Here is a 19,480-nt window from a genome sequence, read left to right as displayed (position 1 = left end):
TTTCTTAAGACAAAGTTCCCTCTATTCTTAAGGAAGGCTAAATAATTTTTTTTTTACTTGCTAATGGATTTAAGGGTCTGTTCTAACAGATGGCTATGTTCCTCTCCAAGAGTCTGATAGTCCTATTATGAGAGAAGAAGAGGCAGAAAGACAATTTGTGTATTTATTTATGAGAGAGCAAAAGGGTGTGGGTGAAAATTCCTTGGGAAATTGGGAAGTTGGGAAAAGTTAGAGCCCTGTAGAAACCAAAGGCCAAATGCCTCTAAGCATGGTCTTATTGTGGATCTGCTTTTAGAAACTCCAAGGCCAAGGAGGTGGGAACAAAGATCTTAGAAGAAGCACAATTCTAATGTCCAGGAGCTGCACTGGACAAAAAACCCAACTTCAGCCAACTGTCCAGTCACTACATGATGGAAATATCTCCCTTGCCTGCTACTGACTTAGGCTTGGGGTAACTGAGAGCAATGACCTGCACACATCATTCCTGTCTTCCCAGGGAACATTATTTGGTTGCTCCATGAGGTGGACTGCTCACAAATTGCCAGGATATTTGTATGCTGATGGATTACAAATCACTTATTATTGGGAAGAAATGTGAGTCTATAATTGGGGGCAGGATGAAACCTGTATATACAAAATATGCCAAACAGTACTGGAGACACTTAAATATATACCATTGCTCACTATTTTTTAAAAATGATTTTTTTTACATGCACCCCAATGTTCACTGTAGCATTATTTACAATAGGCAAGACACAGAAGCAACTAAATGTCTATCGACAGATGAATGGGTAAAGAAGATATGGTATATAGCTATACAATGGAATATTACTCAACCATAAAAATGAATGAAATAATGCCATTTGCAGAACATGGATGGACCTAGAGATTATCATACTAAGTGAAGTAAGTCAGTCAGAGAAAGATAAATATCATATGATATCACTTATATGTGGAATTTAAAAATGATACAAATTAACTTCTTTACAAAACAGAAATAGACTCACAGATATAGAAAACAACTCATGGTTACCAAAGGGGATAGCAGAGTGGGGGGATAAATTAGGAGTTTGGGATTAACATAAACACACTACTATCTATAAAACAGATAAACAAGGACCTACTGTATAGCACAGGAAACTATACTGAATATCTCATAATAACCTATAGTGGAAAAGAATCTGAAAAAGAATATAAAAATTGATCTTGTTTTTTGCTATCAATTTTTCTGAGAGGATAGCTGAGTACTTGGATAAAAGTAGATTTTTGATTACTCTAAATACCTTTCTTATCAACTTCTTTGGTTCTCAAAGGGTTTGTGATTAAAGAAGTGAAAGTGAGGGGACAAAAGGCTACAGTGTCTTTGTAACGCACACACAATTAGGCATGAAATAGTTGGAAATGCTCCTTATTAAGGATGCCTAGGGAATGTTGAATGGTTAGACAGGAAGGGTCATGACGCTGCACCAATAGGGAATCTCATTTCGATTCAGATTTCAAACAGAACAAGACTCTTCCCACCAAAATTCTACACAGGATTACAGAATCAAGATAGAGAAGACAGCATAAAGTGCATCCCCTCTGACTGTCTCCAGTCCTCAGCAATCAAAAGATGCAGAACTATAGCATTACTCTGCTATCTTGGAATTCACAAAAGGAGATCAAGAATTTTGATTATCAATAAGCTCTTTATGTAAAAAGATCCTTTGTAGATCAGAGCACATGGGAGTGTCCAATACATTGCAGTACAAGTGTCTTAACCTCCTCCCCCTCCCAGAAAACACCTATATGCAATCAATGTGATTTGATTTTGTTTTGTTTTAAAATACTTAGTTAAAAATTACTCTGGATATTTATCTTAATTTAGCAGTTCTTCAACTGAATTACTTAAATCATGTAAGACTATTTTGAACAGAAACAAAGATTTGAACTATTTTCCCCCAATACTATCATAGCTTATTTTTTACTGTTTACTGGATAGTTAGTGGAAATAACAACGTAATCTTTTACCTCTTTTTCTTTTTTTACTACGTTATCTTGAAATGAGAAAGAGAGCGAGAGAGAGAGAGATTATATTTCATTCTGTTTTCTCTGCTCATCTTTCTGGACAATTATTCATTCTTGAATAATGCATGTCAGTTGAATTCGCACATGTTCATATAATTTATAAACTGCCAGAATACAGTTTTGTGTAACTACCAAATTAAAATATTATGTCCATTAAAATTCAGCGTTTCTTATTTAGATTATGCAGTATTTCTTAGGGAATGGAAATGACTCAAAAGCATTTTATAATTATTTACTGAAGCCCACTTCTCTTGTAAAGCTCACGGGCCATAAACTCCATGATATGCATTACATGCTGAGGGTTATTTCCTTAAAAGGAAAATAAAAATTAAATTTCTTAATTGTAAAATTTAATATTTAAGTTGCAGTTATCAGAAACTATATCTAAATTCATGAATTACTATGCCCCTCCAAAAAAAACTGTATATAAATGAATGCTTTGCTTGCTTTGTCTCTGTTAATTTGATTACATACTTTTAGGTATCTATTAGTTTTTAAATTATGTATTAAGTAATTTAAGTATGAAGTGACTCATGGAAGTAAATATGATTTCCTATTAACTAACATATATTGAGGCATAATTTGCATACAATAAAATTTCTCCCTTTAGGAGTATAGTTTTTTGAGTTTTGACAAACATACAGTTGTGTGACCACCATCACAGTTAAAATATAGAATACTCCCTTCATCCCTCCAAAAATGTCCTTGTTCCTAATTATTGCCAGGGTCTTCCCCCACCACCAGGCTCTGCCAACCACTGGTCTGTTTTCTTTTTCCACAGTTTTGTCCTTTCCAGAATGTCATATAAATGAAGTAATATGGTATGTAACCATTTAAATCTGGCTTCTTTCAGTTAGCATAATGCCTTCGATATTCACCCATGTTGTTACATGTATCATTAAGAGTTTGCTGATTTGTTATTGCTATTCAGCAATAAAAATTTTTCATTACTCTGTTGTATGGATGTACCAGAGTGTTTCTCCATTCACTAGTTGATACCTCTTTGGATTGTTTCCATTCTTGATAATCAGGAATGATGTTGCTATAAACATTAGCATACAGATCTGTGTGGCTGTATGTCTGCATTTCTCTTGGGTAAGTGACTAGGAGTGGGATTGCTGAGTCACAATGCTAATGAATGTTTAATTTCATTTAAACATTTCTTTACTGCCCCTCACTGTAAGTAGATTATACCCACCCTTCGATATCAGGGTTCTCCGTGTGACTTCTTTAGTCAATAAAATGTGAGCAAAGGCACCTGTACAGCTTCTGAGTGGAAGCTTTAAGGAGCAATGCATGATTCTTCCTCATGCTTTTCCCTCTATCAGGAGAACCACATGTCCTCAGGAGGGCTGCTCCTAAAGGCAGGATCTAGGGAAGAGGGTGCTTAGCACAGAGCCACAGTCACCCCGCAGCCTGCATATAACTTGAGTGAGACATGAACATTTGCTGTTGTACAAAATGGAGGCTTTGAGTTTGTGACCTCAGCATAAACTAGCAAAACTGACTGATAAACCTCAGAAACTACTTAACTTCAGGTTACATTTGAAATTCACTTCTTTGAATGTCTTTCTTTACTCCCTTGGGCTTGATATATGACTGCCTTTCATTCCCAACCTCTTCTTTGCGCCTTCATCATTGGATCATCTTCCTACTTCCATTCTCTCCAAAACTAAGTCTTTAAATCACACGTTTTCCTCTTCACAGTAATTGTACTACAGTAGATGTTTAACTAGTCTCACAGTTTCCAATTTATACCCCCTAGCCTAAATTATGTATTCTTGATCCTGTATGACTTTTTTTAAAAAAAACAATACACTCATATTATGTTTGTACTAAAACCCTTCAGTAACTACTCATTATTCAAGGGCTAATCTAACCAGCTCAACTTTGTTCATGAGGTTCTTCCGCTGGCTCTGGAATTCCCTCCTCTGCCACCTCCACCATTACAAACATCTTCCATACTCCACTGAATGGACACTCTCTTCCAATCACATGGGTATACTCCTTGATCCAGAATTTACAGCAGATATTTCTTTCTCCTTTGCACCCCATTTTTCTCTTCATTTTAAATCCTCCAAGACATATCTTAAACTCTATAATTTTAGAAAACTTTTTACTAATTCCACTCAGGGTTCCCATTGGCTCCTCCAAGCCGTTCTCCACAAAGTGGCCCAAACGACCTTTAAAAACACATATCCATCATCCCTTCTCTCTACTTAAATTATTTCACTGGCACTTAGGATCAATACTAATATCTTGAAGCCCGATGGGTTAGCCACTATTTACCCTTTCAGCCTCTTCCCTTCCCTCTCTAGCACTCCGGCCATAGTAGTCCTCTTTTTGTTTCATTGGAACTTCATACTCCCTCCTGCCATGGGATCTCTGTGCTTGCTATTCTCTCTACCTAAAATGTTCTTCTTCTATCTCTCTTTTCCTACTTAACTCCTTTTTATTCTTTAGATTTCAATCCTATTATTGCTTCCTCAGAGAAGCCTTTCCTCATTTTTCTGAGCACATCCAAACTTCTTAATATATGCTTTTATAGCATCATATACTTACCCCACCTTCACTGTACTTATTACAGTTGTAATTTACATTTATCTATATGATTATCACATCATCTACTTGTTTGGGCTTCAGCATTGTGGACCCATCCCACCCATGGAACAATAATATCTGGAACATTATTTGCTGGATGTTTCTCAAAGACCTGTAGCCCATGGTACATGGACCTTCTCTCTGTATCTGTTCCATATTGATTTGTAGTCTTTTATTGATTTGCAACTTAGATCTCTATGACTCTGTTTCCTTCTTGTTTGCATGTCTCATCAATATACCAATAAAACCAGGTACCTAGTAGCTTCTATACTATTAGTTGAATAAATGATATCTAGTTATTCTTGAATAAGAATACACTTAGATTGAAGGTTAGTCTATGTAGCAAAATTAATACATTTAAATGTATCAATATTTGGCCACTTCAAAAAATTTCAGTCAATTGTTTCATTCACATACTCAAACAAAAATGTTTAAATAAAACCACTGAAAGCTACTATCATCAGCATTATGATTAGAATTGCCAGATAAAATTTCAACCATAAATAATATTTTAGTGTATGTTTCCAATATTGCATAGGGCAGAATTACACTAAAATTTATCTGTGGTTTATTTGAAATTCAAGTTTAGCTGGGAATCCTTTATTTTTATTTGCTTAGTCTGGCAACACTAACTATGATACTCCTTGAAATAATAATGGTTGCTCTCCATTGAGTGCTGTTAGTTACACACAGCACCAAGTGCTGCTGTTGATTATTTTATTTCATCCTTACAACCAAGTGAGTAGGTCCTATAACCATTCACTTTGAACATATGGAGAAACTACAGCATAGAATAAAGAACTTGCTCAGAGTCACATAACTAACAAGTATTAAGTCTTACATATGATTTAAGGTATGTAAGAACTTGGAGTCTGCACTTCCAACCATCATAATATACCACCTCATCTAACACTATCTAAGCTATTGAACATACAGCAGGCAACTACAGAGACAACACAGAGACTTTTGTCATTGAGTGCTCTGAATATTCTCTAATTATGGCAATCCAGAGATCCCAATGTAAAACCCAGCATTGGATTTGTGAAACAGCAAATGAATTTCTGATACCCCCTAGGAATTTCAGATCTTTTAGCCACTATATGGATTCTGAATTTACATAAATGTGCTACAGTATCACAATCTGTTTAAGTTATAACCTTGGGTCTACTATAATATATGAGTTCTTAAACAGTTTCTTAAAAACTGTTCAAGAACTTTCTATGACATAGAGAAAAATCTAGATATAATTTTCATCTCCTGAGATCAATGTAATGGATACCTCCTCTGGTAACAAAATCATCTCCAATACCAAGTTTTCTTTGGTCTTAAAAATTTCTTAAAAATTTAAAACGATATGCACTAAATTTATCATTTTATTTCAGTGGTAACTTTAAATAGTAAGAAACTACCCAGGGCTTTCTACTGTACTCTTGTGAATACAATGTAAATAGGTCCATTTTTGGGGGGATATGTTATTACTTTCGAATCTTTTTTGTAAGTATTAACTTTAATTTCCCTCTCTTTAAATTGAATTGTCAGGTGACTTAAAATAATTTTTGAGTTCTATACAAAATGTAGCATGGATACAGTGATGGATTAAGTGATTCTTGTGCAGAGTTTAAATATCAGCTTCAAAGATGTTAAGGAAGAAATTTTAAGGTATATCATATGACACACATGTTGGGCCTTCGAGGTGTGGTGCATTCAATGATCCCTTTACAACCTTCTTTTTAGGAAAACGGTACTCCCCGGGTTCCAGGCAAATGAAACCCTTTAGCATTAGATAACTTTCACCAAGTAGTGGGTTTTAGACATAGATTTTAAATGGTTGGATCCAACACTGAGCCCACACATGTTATCTCTCCAACTCTGAGCCCACACATGTTATCTCTCCAACACTGAGCCCACACATGTTATCTCCCTGGTTCTAGCTCCCTCACTCTTTCTTACCCTCTTCACACCACTGCCCCTGAGATCTTGTCACTCAGCACACACAGGGATAAGCAGCCCTTCTTCTCTGATGTGGTGGCAATAACAGAGTCAACACTGTAGGCTTTTGAGTCAGACTGGAGTTCAAATCCCAGGACTGTTTATTAGCTGTGTGACCAGAGGCTGAGTATTTAACCATTCTCTCCCTGAGTATTTTCACTCAAAAAATCACAAGTATAATTTCACCAACTTCTACGGTTGCTATGAATATTAAATGGATAATGCATGAGGATCATAGGTAGAAAGTAAGCAGTCATAATGTTAACCAATCACCACCATCATCATTATTATTTCATATCAGAAAAATGTGAACAACATGCTTTTGTAAATAGGAAAAGAAAAAGAAGTCCCAGTTTTCACTTTCCTGTTGAACTACACTCTAACCTCCCCTCTCAATTTTCCTATTAAAAAGCTGCCTCTAATGTAAGTACTTTTTTTAGATTTCAAAATGCACCAGAGAAAAGCTATTAAGTTTGACAGTATCAGTGGAAAAAAACACAGCAGCGTATATTGCCGATTTTGCTTGCTTTTACCCATCCCCACATCACGACATTTTAACCACTGGACTGGATTTGCACTTGAGCACAGCCTCCAAAAAGAAAAAGAAAAAAATTATTCATTTGCAGCCGTTATCAAAAGTATGCTCTTCCAGAATAAAATTTTTCCCCGATTTAGAAGAGAGAATTGGAGCAGATATTTATTTTGTTAAAAGCATTATCACTGGGTTTTGAAAAGTGTGGTAGAACCTCAGTGTACTTCAATGAGAAATATATTAATGCTCTTTCTTCATGTTGAATGTCATGTCACCATCTTCCATCTTTTTTTTAACCTGATGGAAATATCTCCTATTCATCAATATCTCAAAAAAAATTCCATGGGTCTGGGAGACAATTAACTACTCAGATCAAAACAGTCTCTCTCTCTCTTTCTCTCTGTCTTTCTTTTCTTGCTCTCCTTCTCTGTCTTCAGACCTCATTGTCTATAACAAACCATTCTCTGAGGACACAAGAACCTAATCTTCCCTTCCTAGCAGTGATATGGGTATAAGTGTTTTTGTTTTATTTTATGCTAGATATCCATGTATCCTCACACAAAGGAACTTTGTAATGGTCTATATTTGCATACTCCTTAGGTAGAGTTTCATGTGTCTGCATTTTAAAAACTGTGTCACTACTTGGAGTAGCAAATATTTTGCCACAAAATAAACTTTGGAAATCTTCATGGTCGGCAAAACTGATTATAAATCCACACTGATTATGGTGATTGAAAAAATATCTCCATGTTGGTCCAGTCTTTACTACAAATATTGTTCTTAACAAATAATAAGTACTTAATACATCCTTTTGTAGGAAAATTTAAAAGAATGTTTGAGAGGGTAGCACTGGTTACTGTTATGTCTTTTATTTATATAAATACCCACAAACCCCTTATGGAAAAACTCTGTGTCAAATATTTTTTAAAATGGTAAAATTAATATGTGTATTAAGCACTCAGTATTTGCGTTTGTTCCTTTAATAAATATTTGTTAAGAGACTACCACATTTCAAACTTTGAGCAAAGTACTACAATAGAGTTTTGAACAAGATACCATATCCAGGTCCCTATTTTCGTGTAGTTTGCATTCTAAACAAGACACACCTCAAGTTAATAACTAATATTTTCATTTGCACAACTGTGGGAAGAAGTCTTAGTTGGTTCAGTAAGAGTGTCTATTAGACTGGATGGGGAATGGGGGTGAATCAGAGAAATATGAAGACCTAGAATTCAAATAAAATAAAAATTGCCAGATAATCATATGGTCTGTTATTCTTTTTAACTAAAAGTAGATTCCTCATGTGTGTTTATTAAATTAACCTATCATATATATAATTACGGAAAATTGGGTTCTATTATACCTGGAATAAACCAGAATGCTCCTTGAAGGAAAAATTTGTATTCTGAAATCTGTTTTCATCAATTTGGGGATAGGACATAAATTCTTTAGAAGGAACATGGTTCCAAAACTTAAATGTGAGTTAACAAACAGATATGATTTTATATAAGGATGCATTGGTAAATTTCTTTGACTACCACTACTTTAGGATTGTAACTCACATGTAATGAAATTAAAATTACAACCAGAAGATTGCTTATATCAGAAAGTCAAATATGTACTGGAAAAGGACTCTAATTCATAAGTTAATAAAATTTTTTAAGCTCCTCCTTTGGCCAGATCTAGAACTTTGGATTTGTAATAGAGTCCTGATTTGTAAATCAGGAAGGCTTTCCCCAAAGAATATTTTTACTGGATTTTTACTGGATTTTTAAGTATGAGTAGATGCTTATCAGATTGAGAGGCGAGGAATGAGCATTCCAGGGCTATGGATGGGCTGGGACAAACTTACAGATGTTTAAAAGGGCTTTGCTTGCTCAGAAGACAGAGGAAGTAGAACAAATTATTGGAAAGCAATAGCGGCATTTTGTATGCCATACTAAAGGGTTTAGATTTTATTATGATTTTAGTGGTGAACTATCAGTAATATTTAAGTAGCAGAGTGACAAGATCAGATCTACTTTGTAGGAAGTATTTTCTGTTAGTGTGAACTATGCTCTGAGGGTTGGTCAGACCACAGTGAAACAGGCGAACAACACAGCAATAATCTGGCTAAGAGATGATCTCACTCTATCCAATCCATAATCTGGAATTATTACACCTGTATAGTTATTCCTAATAAGAAATCACAGGGAAGTTTAATACATATAGGATTGTGAGACCAATAAAACATATAGACCAATAAAACATATTTAAGCCTAATACCAATTTGACTACTAAAAGTTAACATCACGGGTAAACAGTTTTTGACCAGAGAGGCCAGAAACCATAACACATGGGGTATAACCCTCATAAACGTATGAACTTCAATCTTAGACCCAAACAATGAAAGTCAGGGCTTCAGCTTTTATACAGTTTCTTAAACATCAAACAAAAACTAAAATGTTTAGACCCACTTATGCTCCTTTTCTTATCCTTTACGGATGACTTGCATTTCTGTATTTCTTTAATGCTGTGGTCACCATGTCAGTTTCTTCCCAGGGGCTGCTGGTGGGATCTGAAGTTGCTGGGCAAACCCTCTGCTCAGGGTTTCTAAGCAACACGTTTTGCATGTGGTCAGAATTAAAGTTTGTTGTAGTCCAGGGTATTTTGGTTGCTGAAGAAAGGTTTCTTTTTGGTTTTGTTTTTAAAATTTTCAGCCATGCTTAGTCATAGTTTATCATCAAATACATAAAAACGCCTACCATAAGGAAAGTTACAGGTGTGAAAAAACCAGACATGAGCTGTACTTTTCTGAATATTGATCTATGTAGTCAGATTCACTAATGCTGTCTTTGAAACAATTTTCCTGCTTCTCTGACTTTAACATTTTTCTGTGTAGTTATTTCCTGCATTTGTCAAGAAAATCAACGACATCTTCCCAGGTGTGAGGTTGGGTGGGATACAAGGTGAAATAAGGAGAGTCTCCTTTTAGGGTGCTGCTAAATTCTTTAACCCAGCAGAGTTCAGACCCTGCTGAGAAAAATGAAGCCCAACTCCTTTTTGTCATCAAGCACTGATTGCTGTGGGGCAGAGAAACCTCCTAAGCACATACGAAGGGCACGCCGGGCTTTCCTCTGGTTCTGGGATGCAGCAGAGCCTGTGAAGCTTGCAGGATAATCTCAGGGGTGTCCACTCCCACTCTGCTGAATCCTGTCCGGGGACTGGGAATCTGGGACCTATCCTTGCTGTCCTTCTGAATCACTTATTAGTTCTCCCAGGCTGTGAAACACCAGAAAATCTAGTCATGGAAGATGGTGATTCAGTCCCACTTCTCTTGTCTCGAACACATGCAAATGACCCCTGAATACAGCCCCTGAAATCCTTCTCCTTTGGGAAGATTTGAGTAATGAACTTATATGCTGTATTTTGTAGTAAAACAGAGTTTTGAAATAATGTTGGATTGGAAGTCAGAAGATCCCCCTCCCCCCTAGCAGATCGCTGAATACATTCAAACTCCTTAGTATGTCCCTGGTATCAGGTTCCTTCTTATTTTCTGGTGGACCACACCCTCATTTGTACCTTATGACCCATCCATACTAACAACTTATTTGTGGCTTAGTGAAAACACACTGCTGTTTCATGCTTCTCTTCTGATTCTCTTCTGTCTGCCTAAAGGTTTTTTTCTCTCCTGTTTTTCTTATGAATCCTTACTTTTACTCCAAGATGTTATTCTGAAGTCACCTCTTCTGTAAAAATTATTTCAATAACTCATCCTTATTCTCTTTTAACTCCAAGATCCTAACCCAGAGCTGGTACATAGAGGCTATCCAGTACATATCTTTAGAAGGAATAAAAGAAACTCTTGGTTATAACCATTGTTTTAATAAATTAGGTTATGATTTTTGAGCAAACTTCTTCCTTTTGCTAGGAATAAGTTTCCATAACTGGAAAATGGGTATAAACTAGAAGATCTCAAAAATTCTTTCTATAGATCTTTCATTATAGTCATTAGGGCTGTTTATAAATATTCTCCTCCTCCACTTAGCAGGCCCATTTTAGGGTGAAGTATGACATGGTCAACTGACTTTAGTGGAAATGACATATACTCCTTTTCAGTTTAAGATACTGCAATGCCCAATTCGCACTTCTCCCTTCCTTACTTATAATGACTGGAAGCAGGGATTGAAATGAAACCATGCACCATGATATGGCCTGTGCTGGACAAATAGCATGAGTGAAAAACTTTTGTTGTTTCTCAGATTTGGGAGTTGTTACCACAGTATAGCATACCCTTTCCTGACTGATTTCAACCCTTACAGTTCATGATTCTAGCTCATTTAAGAGAATAAACAAACTTTGATTACAAGTCTAATGTCAGGCCATAAATGTTCTGGCTTCAAAAAAATCTATTATGTTAGTATGTAATGTATAAGGGTTATTTTAAAACTATCAACAACACTTGAAGCATTAAAACGTGCTTCTATTTAATGTCAGTAAGCAATTACAATAAAATAAAAAAACTTCAAAATTGGTTTTATACAAACCATAAAGAGAAATGGGGTAGAATGGGAATTATTTTCCTCTTCTGCATTTAATTTATATTCAGAAAAGATGGTTTAGTTTCTATATTTTGGAAAACAGTGTTGCACATGGACTCAATTTTACTAAATATGCAATGTTTGTATGTATTATTTTCCAAGTCATTCCTCTTTCCATGAAAATGGCTAATTTTTCCCTTTTCTGCTGTGATACATTCTCACAATTTCATAAGTTATATGGTAAGGTGTTTTTAATATTAGAGAAATGTTTAAAATATATTTTTCCAACTTTAAAGCTTTCAACAGAAATTTAGACCAATGTTAAAATAATCCAAACAAATATTTTAAAAATTCAGGCATCCATATGTTTCTAATTTTAGAGACCAGTCATTGAATAGACTGAATAATCAAAGATGGCTGATATTTTTCAATTTTATTCAGAAAATTTATAATATCAAATTAATTAGCAGTTTAGTTTAAATTTTATTTAAAAAAATACATTTTTCTAGAGGAAAATCCTTTAGTGTCTTATCAGTCAGTCACATCCTCTCTTGCCATCCACTGTAAAACTTTTGCTTTTTCTGCCTAGACTCTGTATAGCCAGAGAATGAAATTACTATTAGTTCTTGACGGTCAATATTTCTTCAAAACACTTCAGATTTCCACTTTTCTTCATGCTAATTAGAGATAAAGCAATCTTATTTTCATCTTAAATCTGAGTCACACTGATTTTTCACAGACTATTAAGGAGTCCTGAGATCGTAAGAACAGGCTTATGATTTGACAAACTGAGTTCAAACTCTCAGTGGTCAGCCAACCAGCTGGATATCCTTGGAGAATTACTTACCTTCTCGAAGCCTCCAGTTCCATGTTTACAAATGTGGGTATTGATATTATCTCCTCATACATTTGTCATGAGAGAAAAATGGGATGTGACATTTAATTCCAGAACTACAAGTTCCAAAAAGGCATTTTGTTGTTTTGTTCATTCTGTAGCTCCAGTGCCCAACATGCTTTACACAGAGGAGACTTGTCTAATGTTTATCGAGTCAATGATTGGATAAACATTTAATAAATAAAATGGATCAATGATTGAATAATGAATTTTATATAATATATAATATATTAAGTTCTACAAGTTATAGTTATCATTACAATCATTTCTATTTCATGATACACTGTCTACTTTTACCCTTAAACCCACCTAAGATTTTATAATTTAATTCTTTTTTTTTAAATGTTTTGATCAATTTTCCTAATTGTGATAAGTCAAACTGCTATGGCCCAAGATCCTGGACTACTAGAAAGAAAATCCTTATACGGCACTCATGAAAAGCCATTCATTCTTTTCACTATTCTATGTCAGCCCACAGAGATGGTAAATCATCTTGATTTTCAGGATTAATTCACTTAAGAAATGTTCATTCAATTGATTTTAATGAAACTATAAAGACTGACAGTAAGAATTCATTTTGCTTAAGATGTATTAAGACACATACTCTCCAGATGTCTTTTCTTCATTCACATTCTTAACACTTTACTAAATGCTCCCCAAATACTTCCCCAAACACTCACCACATGAAGACATAGACACAGACAGTCTCTTTCTCACTCTCTCTCCTCTTAAAAGTGTCTTTCTAGAGACTAGGGGAGAGTTTGACAAGATCACCCTTGATCTTTTTCCCTTGATGGAAAAAGCATCAACGTACAGCCACACTTGTTCTTTGCCTCAGAGTGTTGGCCATTTCACTTGTGGACTATAAAGACTGAAACACTGGACACCACACCCCTCCTGGGGTTGACCTTTTGTGTAGGCTGGGCTTCTTGGCTCAGGAGTGTTGCTACTCCCTATGAAGTTCCAAGATGAGCCAAAAAAGTAATGAGCAGTACTTTGCAATCCCTCCTGGTTTGTGCTAAATGAGGATAGCAGAGCAAAGGCAACTCTTTGGGGTACAAGACAAATCCAGAAGCTTGTGGTTATGGTAAAATCACCCCTAAACCCAAAATGATGAGAGAAGCTATGCTTACAAATCTTGAAGGGAAGTTAAGGTACCAGACAACATGTGCATTCGTTGTTGCCAAACATATCTCCTCAAATATTCCACACTCGTATGCTATTACTTTATCCTTTTATGCTATTCCAGGATAATCTGCCAGGGTGACAGCACCTAGATGTTTTTGTTTTGCTACTGAACAGAGAAAACTCTCATTTCCTCTTAAAATAGAGCTAAGTCCCAGCTGTGGTACAACAGCTACCTTGAAAATAGTCCTATAAAAGGACTTTTACAAGTTATGTGAAGAAATACATTTTTTTTCCTGTAAATAAACTAGCAAAAATCCTCAGCCACATACTGGAGAAATGCAGGTAAGAAGAATAAAAAATTTCAGTTTATTCTAGTCCAGGATTTCTACAGGGAAAAGCATATAAATTGTTTTAACAGATCCATACTTCTAAATTATCACAAACTTTATCGTTTCTGGTTACCTGGCCCAAAAGCAATAAAGTAGCTCTTCAGGATGGGGGCAGTGTCTGGAGTCTGGCTGCTCAAGCAGGAAGACGGATGTTACACCTACACGTCTGCTAAACTTCTCTTCACAGGGGTCCTTCCAAAACACGTTAATATAAAATTTTGATTTTTATAATAACTGAGAGGATCTCTTTGTTTGGGACCAATCAATATGTCTCCACTGCCTGCTAATATGTCTGCTGCATGATAGTTGCTTAATGAATCTTTGTGGAGTGAATGACTGAAAGAACACTTTCTCTGGTAAACTACTGATTAAATAGGATTTCAGGATTAATTCACATTTATTCAGTTTCCCAAGAAACAATTTGTGAACAACTTTAGACCCAATCCATTTCAACCTTTTCATTTTAATGATGGAGAATTCAATGCCCTGAATTTTGTGGTGCCAAATACTTATTCTCAAATAGACAGGCACCAACATGGTCCTGAGGACTTGGAAATGTTCTTCCAGGGAGCTAGTCTACATGCAGCACTGCACAAAGTAAGAGCCATTCACAATGTTGGTGAAGAGTTTTACTCTAGGTTATATCACAACAGGTTTCAGATTTGTTAAAATGAAGTCCTCTTGATCCTTAAGTCCAATTCTTTTCTGTTAGGGCCAATTGTGGTCCAGTTTTGCAATGAGAAATTCCTCTTCTAAGAAAAAAAAATATATCGTAACTCTCTCCTGCTCTTCCTCCTACATAGACCATAAATCCAGAATCAGTCTGAGGTTTTGCTCTGCTCTAAGCAGCATACTTTCCATTAGCTCTCTGTGTTGCCTCCCTAACCATCCTCTCCTCTACCCCCAATCCCTTCCCAGACCACATTCTCAGTGCCAGGTCTTACTCCAGCTAGCAACTCAGTCAACAAGCATCTAATGAGAATCTGGTCACATGTGCACTAACTTGCAGGGCTCACAATCCTTCCTGTTCACACATCTAAGTCTGGGCAAGTAGGACAAGGAAGTTTATAAAAGGCAAGGAACCACTAGGCCACCATTTCAGCTAAAACAAATAGGCTGTATTTCTAGGATTAGGTTTTGTTACCTCTTGGAAGAAAAGCAAGAACTTAAGAGAGTCATTTCTGCCAATCATAGTAGTCAATTTGCCTTATTCTCTAAATCCAGACATAAACAGTCAATACAATGCCCAGTACATTCTTCTTCTCAAAGGAAAGAAACTTAACATATTCTCTTAGTTGGATTTAAGATATACCTTTAAATCTAAGCAGTTTGGGAAGAAAGAGAAAAGGTGATTTGCCTATTACCCAAGTGTTTTATATCAAAGGGAAGTTAGGAAGTTGGTCTTCGTTTAGCTAATATGCATTACCTGTTTTTCTCAGGAATGTAGAAAACTGGCTGTACCATAACAATATAGAAGTTTCAAATTTAACGGTTTGTTTTTCTAAGTATTTAGCAATGAATATATATATAAGAATTGTCAATCTATAAAAAAGAATAATTTTCTAAATATTTCAAAATAGGTAAGTAGATTCTAGGAAGCAGAATGAAAAATAACATGGAATTGTACGAATTTGCCAGTTTAATAGACGTGAACAAGATATAGCTCATTTACAAAAACTCCCTATTTTTATTCTAACAACACAAAGAACACAAAAAGGAAGAAAGGAGATTGTCTCTACTCGTTTCTGGAGACTACAGGTAATATGTACGTGGGAAGAATGAAAATCCTCTGGAGTGATAAATGGAAAGTTTCGGACTAAAGACCATTCAAGGTCTTTAACCCAGGACTGGCCCCAACCAGAACAATGACTCAAAGGTAGATTCAGATTTAGCACTTGAATCTTCTGTAAATATTCTGAAAATAGAGGTAAAAGTTAAAACAATGCTCACTAAAATATCTGAGATTTATTCACTTTATTTAAATGTATAATTCTATATTGTAGGTCATCTGGGAATGTAATAAGACTATGAAGGATTTATTAAGTTAAATGGCAGCTAAGTGTTTAGTCTATTATAAAAGGCCAAGGAATCCATGACCTTGATCTCCTCTCAACAGTTCTCCCACTAGAAACTGTAACTTCATGCCACGCAAAAAGATTATGAGGTGATTCCTGACATACCTTTTTACCTTTGACTCAAGTGTAAGGATTCTGGAATGAAACATAGGTAACTCTGAACCATTACTTATTTGGTATCTTCCTACATGTTTGGTGAGGATATATTAGCATGAAAAGAATTGAAAATTATGATTACAACCCAGTTTCAATGGGGATTTACCACTTTAAGTTCTTTGGAAAAAAAGAGTAGTGTAAGATTAGATACATTACCCAAAGCATCTATCAGGGTTCTGGTATGACATAAATGCATGCAGATAAACAATGGAAGAAGTTGTTTCTCCATACTGGTTGTTGACTAAATTTTCTGGTGCTCCTTGGGTGTCTAGGTGAGAGTATAGGTCTTGACCATTATGGGGTACCAGGTCTCATCGATAATATCGTTTCATGTGTTTAATGCAGCCTTCTTTCTCCACAATGGAAAATTATGTGGTATGAGTGGGCAAGCGTGTGTGTGTGTGTGTGTGTGTGTGTGTGTGTGTGTATGCATATGTGTTCGTATATGGGGGAGAAAGATGTTATTTTTATATAAAATAATTACATAAAATTAGAAGGCTAATATTGAGATCTCCTAGGGAGGAGATATCCACATTATCTATGAAATATCAAGGATGGTATGTAGAAAGAATAGTGTTCCCCAAAGAGGTACACATCCTAATCCCTGAAACTTGTGAATGTGTTGCCTATGTGGAAAAAGGACTCTGCAGATGTGATACAATTAAAGATCACAAGGTAAGGAGATTATGCTGGATTATCTGAGTGGGCCCAATTTAATCACAAGTATCCTTATAAGAGGGATTTGGGAGGATCAGAGTAAGAGAAGGAGATATAACCATGGAAGCAGATTTTGAAAGAAATATAACCATGGAAGCAGATTTTGAAAGAGATATAACCATGGAAGCAGATTTTGAAAGAGATTTGATGATGTTGCATGCTGACTTCAACGATGAAGAAAAAGGTTACAAGCCAAAGAAGGCACATTGTTTCTAGAAGCTAGAAAAGGTAAGAAACAGATTCATCCCTAGAGTCTTCAGAAGGAGCACAGCACTTGATTTTAGACCCTTTTGAAATGCTGACCTTCAGAGGTCTGCCATGATCCATTTACACTTCTGACCTCAAGAACTGGAAGATAATAAATCTGTGTTATTTTAAGCCATTAAGTTTGTAGTAATGTGTTGCAGTAGCAATAGAAAGCTAACACAAATGGGTACTATGTATTGAGTAAGTGTGTAAAGTCTCTGGAGCTAGACTGCTTGGGTTTGAATCCACATTACTGTGTAACACTGATCAATTTCATTTTTCTTTATCTCAGATTCTTCATCTGTAGAATAGGGATAATAATAGTAACTATTTCATAGGGTTGAAGCAAAGGACTAAATGAATTAATACATGTAAAGCACTTAAAATATGAGCCAGGAATGAAGAAATCACTGCATATATATTATCCATTATTATAAGAGTTGAAGCAATTGATATATCTGACAATTCACTGATCCTATGTGGCTGCCACCTCTTCAGACGGTGAATGAATGCCAGCTTGATCCATTGGCAAGGTGATTTTCAGTCTATAGTGTCTGGAACTATATGCTTCCTAGTCTGTTATTTTCCTGTTTTGCTGGAATGGTTCATGGCCTATTTCTTGCCATAAAGCAAGACAAGGTCATTTCAAATCATCCTGAGGCAAGAGGATTATGGTCAAGATTCCAAAATTTAATCAATAGAGGGAAAATGCTGTAAAAGGCAGATTGGGACCAAATTTCAAGTCAAAGAGAAGCACATGGGACGTCAAATTTGAGCAGCACCGAAAATACAAGATCTGTTACCTGATTCAGGGTTGAAGAAGGAAAGTGACAGAGAGGTAGGGAAGGCATGGTAAAGACCACAAATATTGGAAAAATCTGTACAAATTTACACAAACCATGCTTTGTGGTCATGGAATTTCCCTAATCTGCTTTTACTCCAGAAATCTTCCAGAAATCCAAAAATCTCTCTCCAATAGTCAACTGGTCATCTCTACATATCTCCTCCTCATATTCCTTATCTTTCTTGATTAATTATACTAACATTCCATTCAGAAACTTGGAGCTATCATCAACCTCTCCCTCATAACTAGTGTCTAATTTGCCAAGTCCCATCAATTATACATGCCGAGTAAATCTCAACTGTCTTCCATCATCACTCCTACAGTTTAAACCGTAATAATTTCTCATCAGCTTCTTAATGGATCTCTCTGCCTTTATTCTCACCACCTTTCACAGAATCCTACACACGCCTCCTGAGTTAATTTTATACAAATCACAGAGTCGTTCATGCTATGCCTCTGTTTAAAATATTTTAATAGATCCTTATCAACTTTAGGAGTAAACCAACACTTCTTAGCAGGGACTTTAATGTTCCAGCTGTGTCTGCTTTTCCATCCTCATAGCTCTCTGGTCACTAATTCCTAGGTGCTTGTGCTCCATAAGTTATCTCTTACTCAGACACACAATTCTCTCTCTTCCTTTCACAGCATTGTGTGTACTCTCCCTTTACCTACATGCCCCTCATCCATTATTCACCTGGCACGTTCCTACTGATCTTTCAAACTTTGCTCTAATGTTGCTACCTTTGCCAATAGTGTGAAGCCTTCCTTCACTGCAAGGAGTCTGCTTCCTTTGTGTTAATAGCAGATGTGAATATCAGGAAGTGTGCAAGAACTCAGTGTATAAGGAATACACTTTACTTTTTTATAACAAAATTAAGTTTATTTTGAGCATTCATCTTATCAGTGCAGGAGAAAATTGTTTTAAGTCCATTTAGTCTCCCTGCCCCTTTCCCTGGGCTTGGGTTTAAGTTTTGGGAGACTTAAATAATTCCAAGTGCTTAGGGGGTGAGGAACTACATCTTTAACAATTCCATTCATGCCTTGCTGCCTGTGGTCCTTGGATATCAGACCATTAAGCTCAACACTGATATTTCTATTCCCATGGCCCCTTCTAGTGGGTTTGTTATTTGCTATTATAATGATGCTCCCATGACATGTTACAGAAATTGCTGCAATGGTGTCTATGGCTTTTGGGCCTTGAGGTCAACCTCTCAGGACTCTACCCATAGACATAAGGCACACTATCAGTCTCTCTCCATTCCCCACGTCCCTCCCAGCCTTTGTTCTTATACAGTCTTCTCCATCTCTCATCCCTACTGTT

The sequence above is a fragment of the Balaenoptera acutorostrata genome, chromosome 4 (genome assembly GCF_949987535.1).
Source record: "Balaenoptera acutorostrata chromosome 4, mBalAcu1.1, whole genome shotgun sequence".
Classification (NCBI taxonomy): Eukaryota; Metazoa; Chordata; class Mammalia; order Artiodactyla; family Balaenopteridae; genus Balaenoptera; species Balaenoptera acutorostrata.
Note: the sequence above shows the minus strand (reverse complement) of the source record.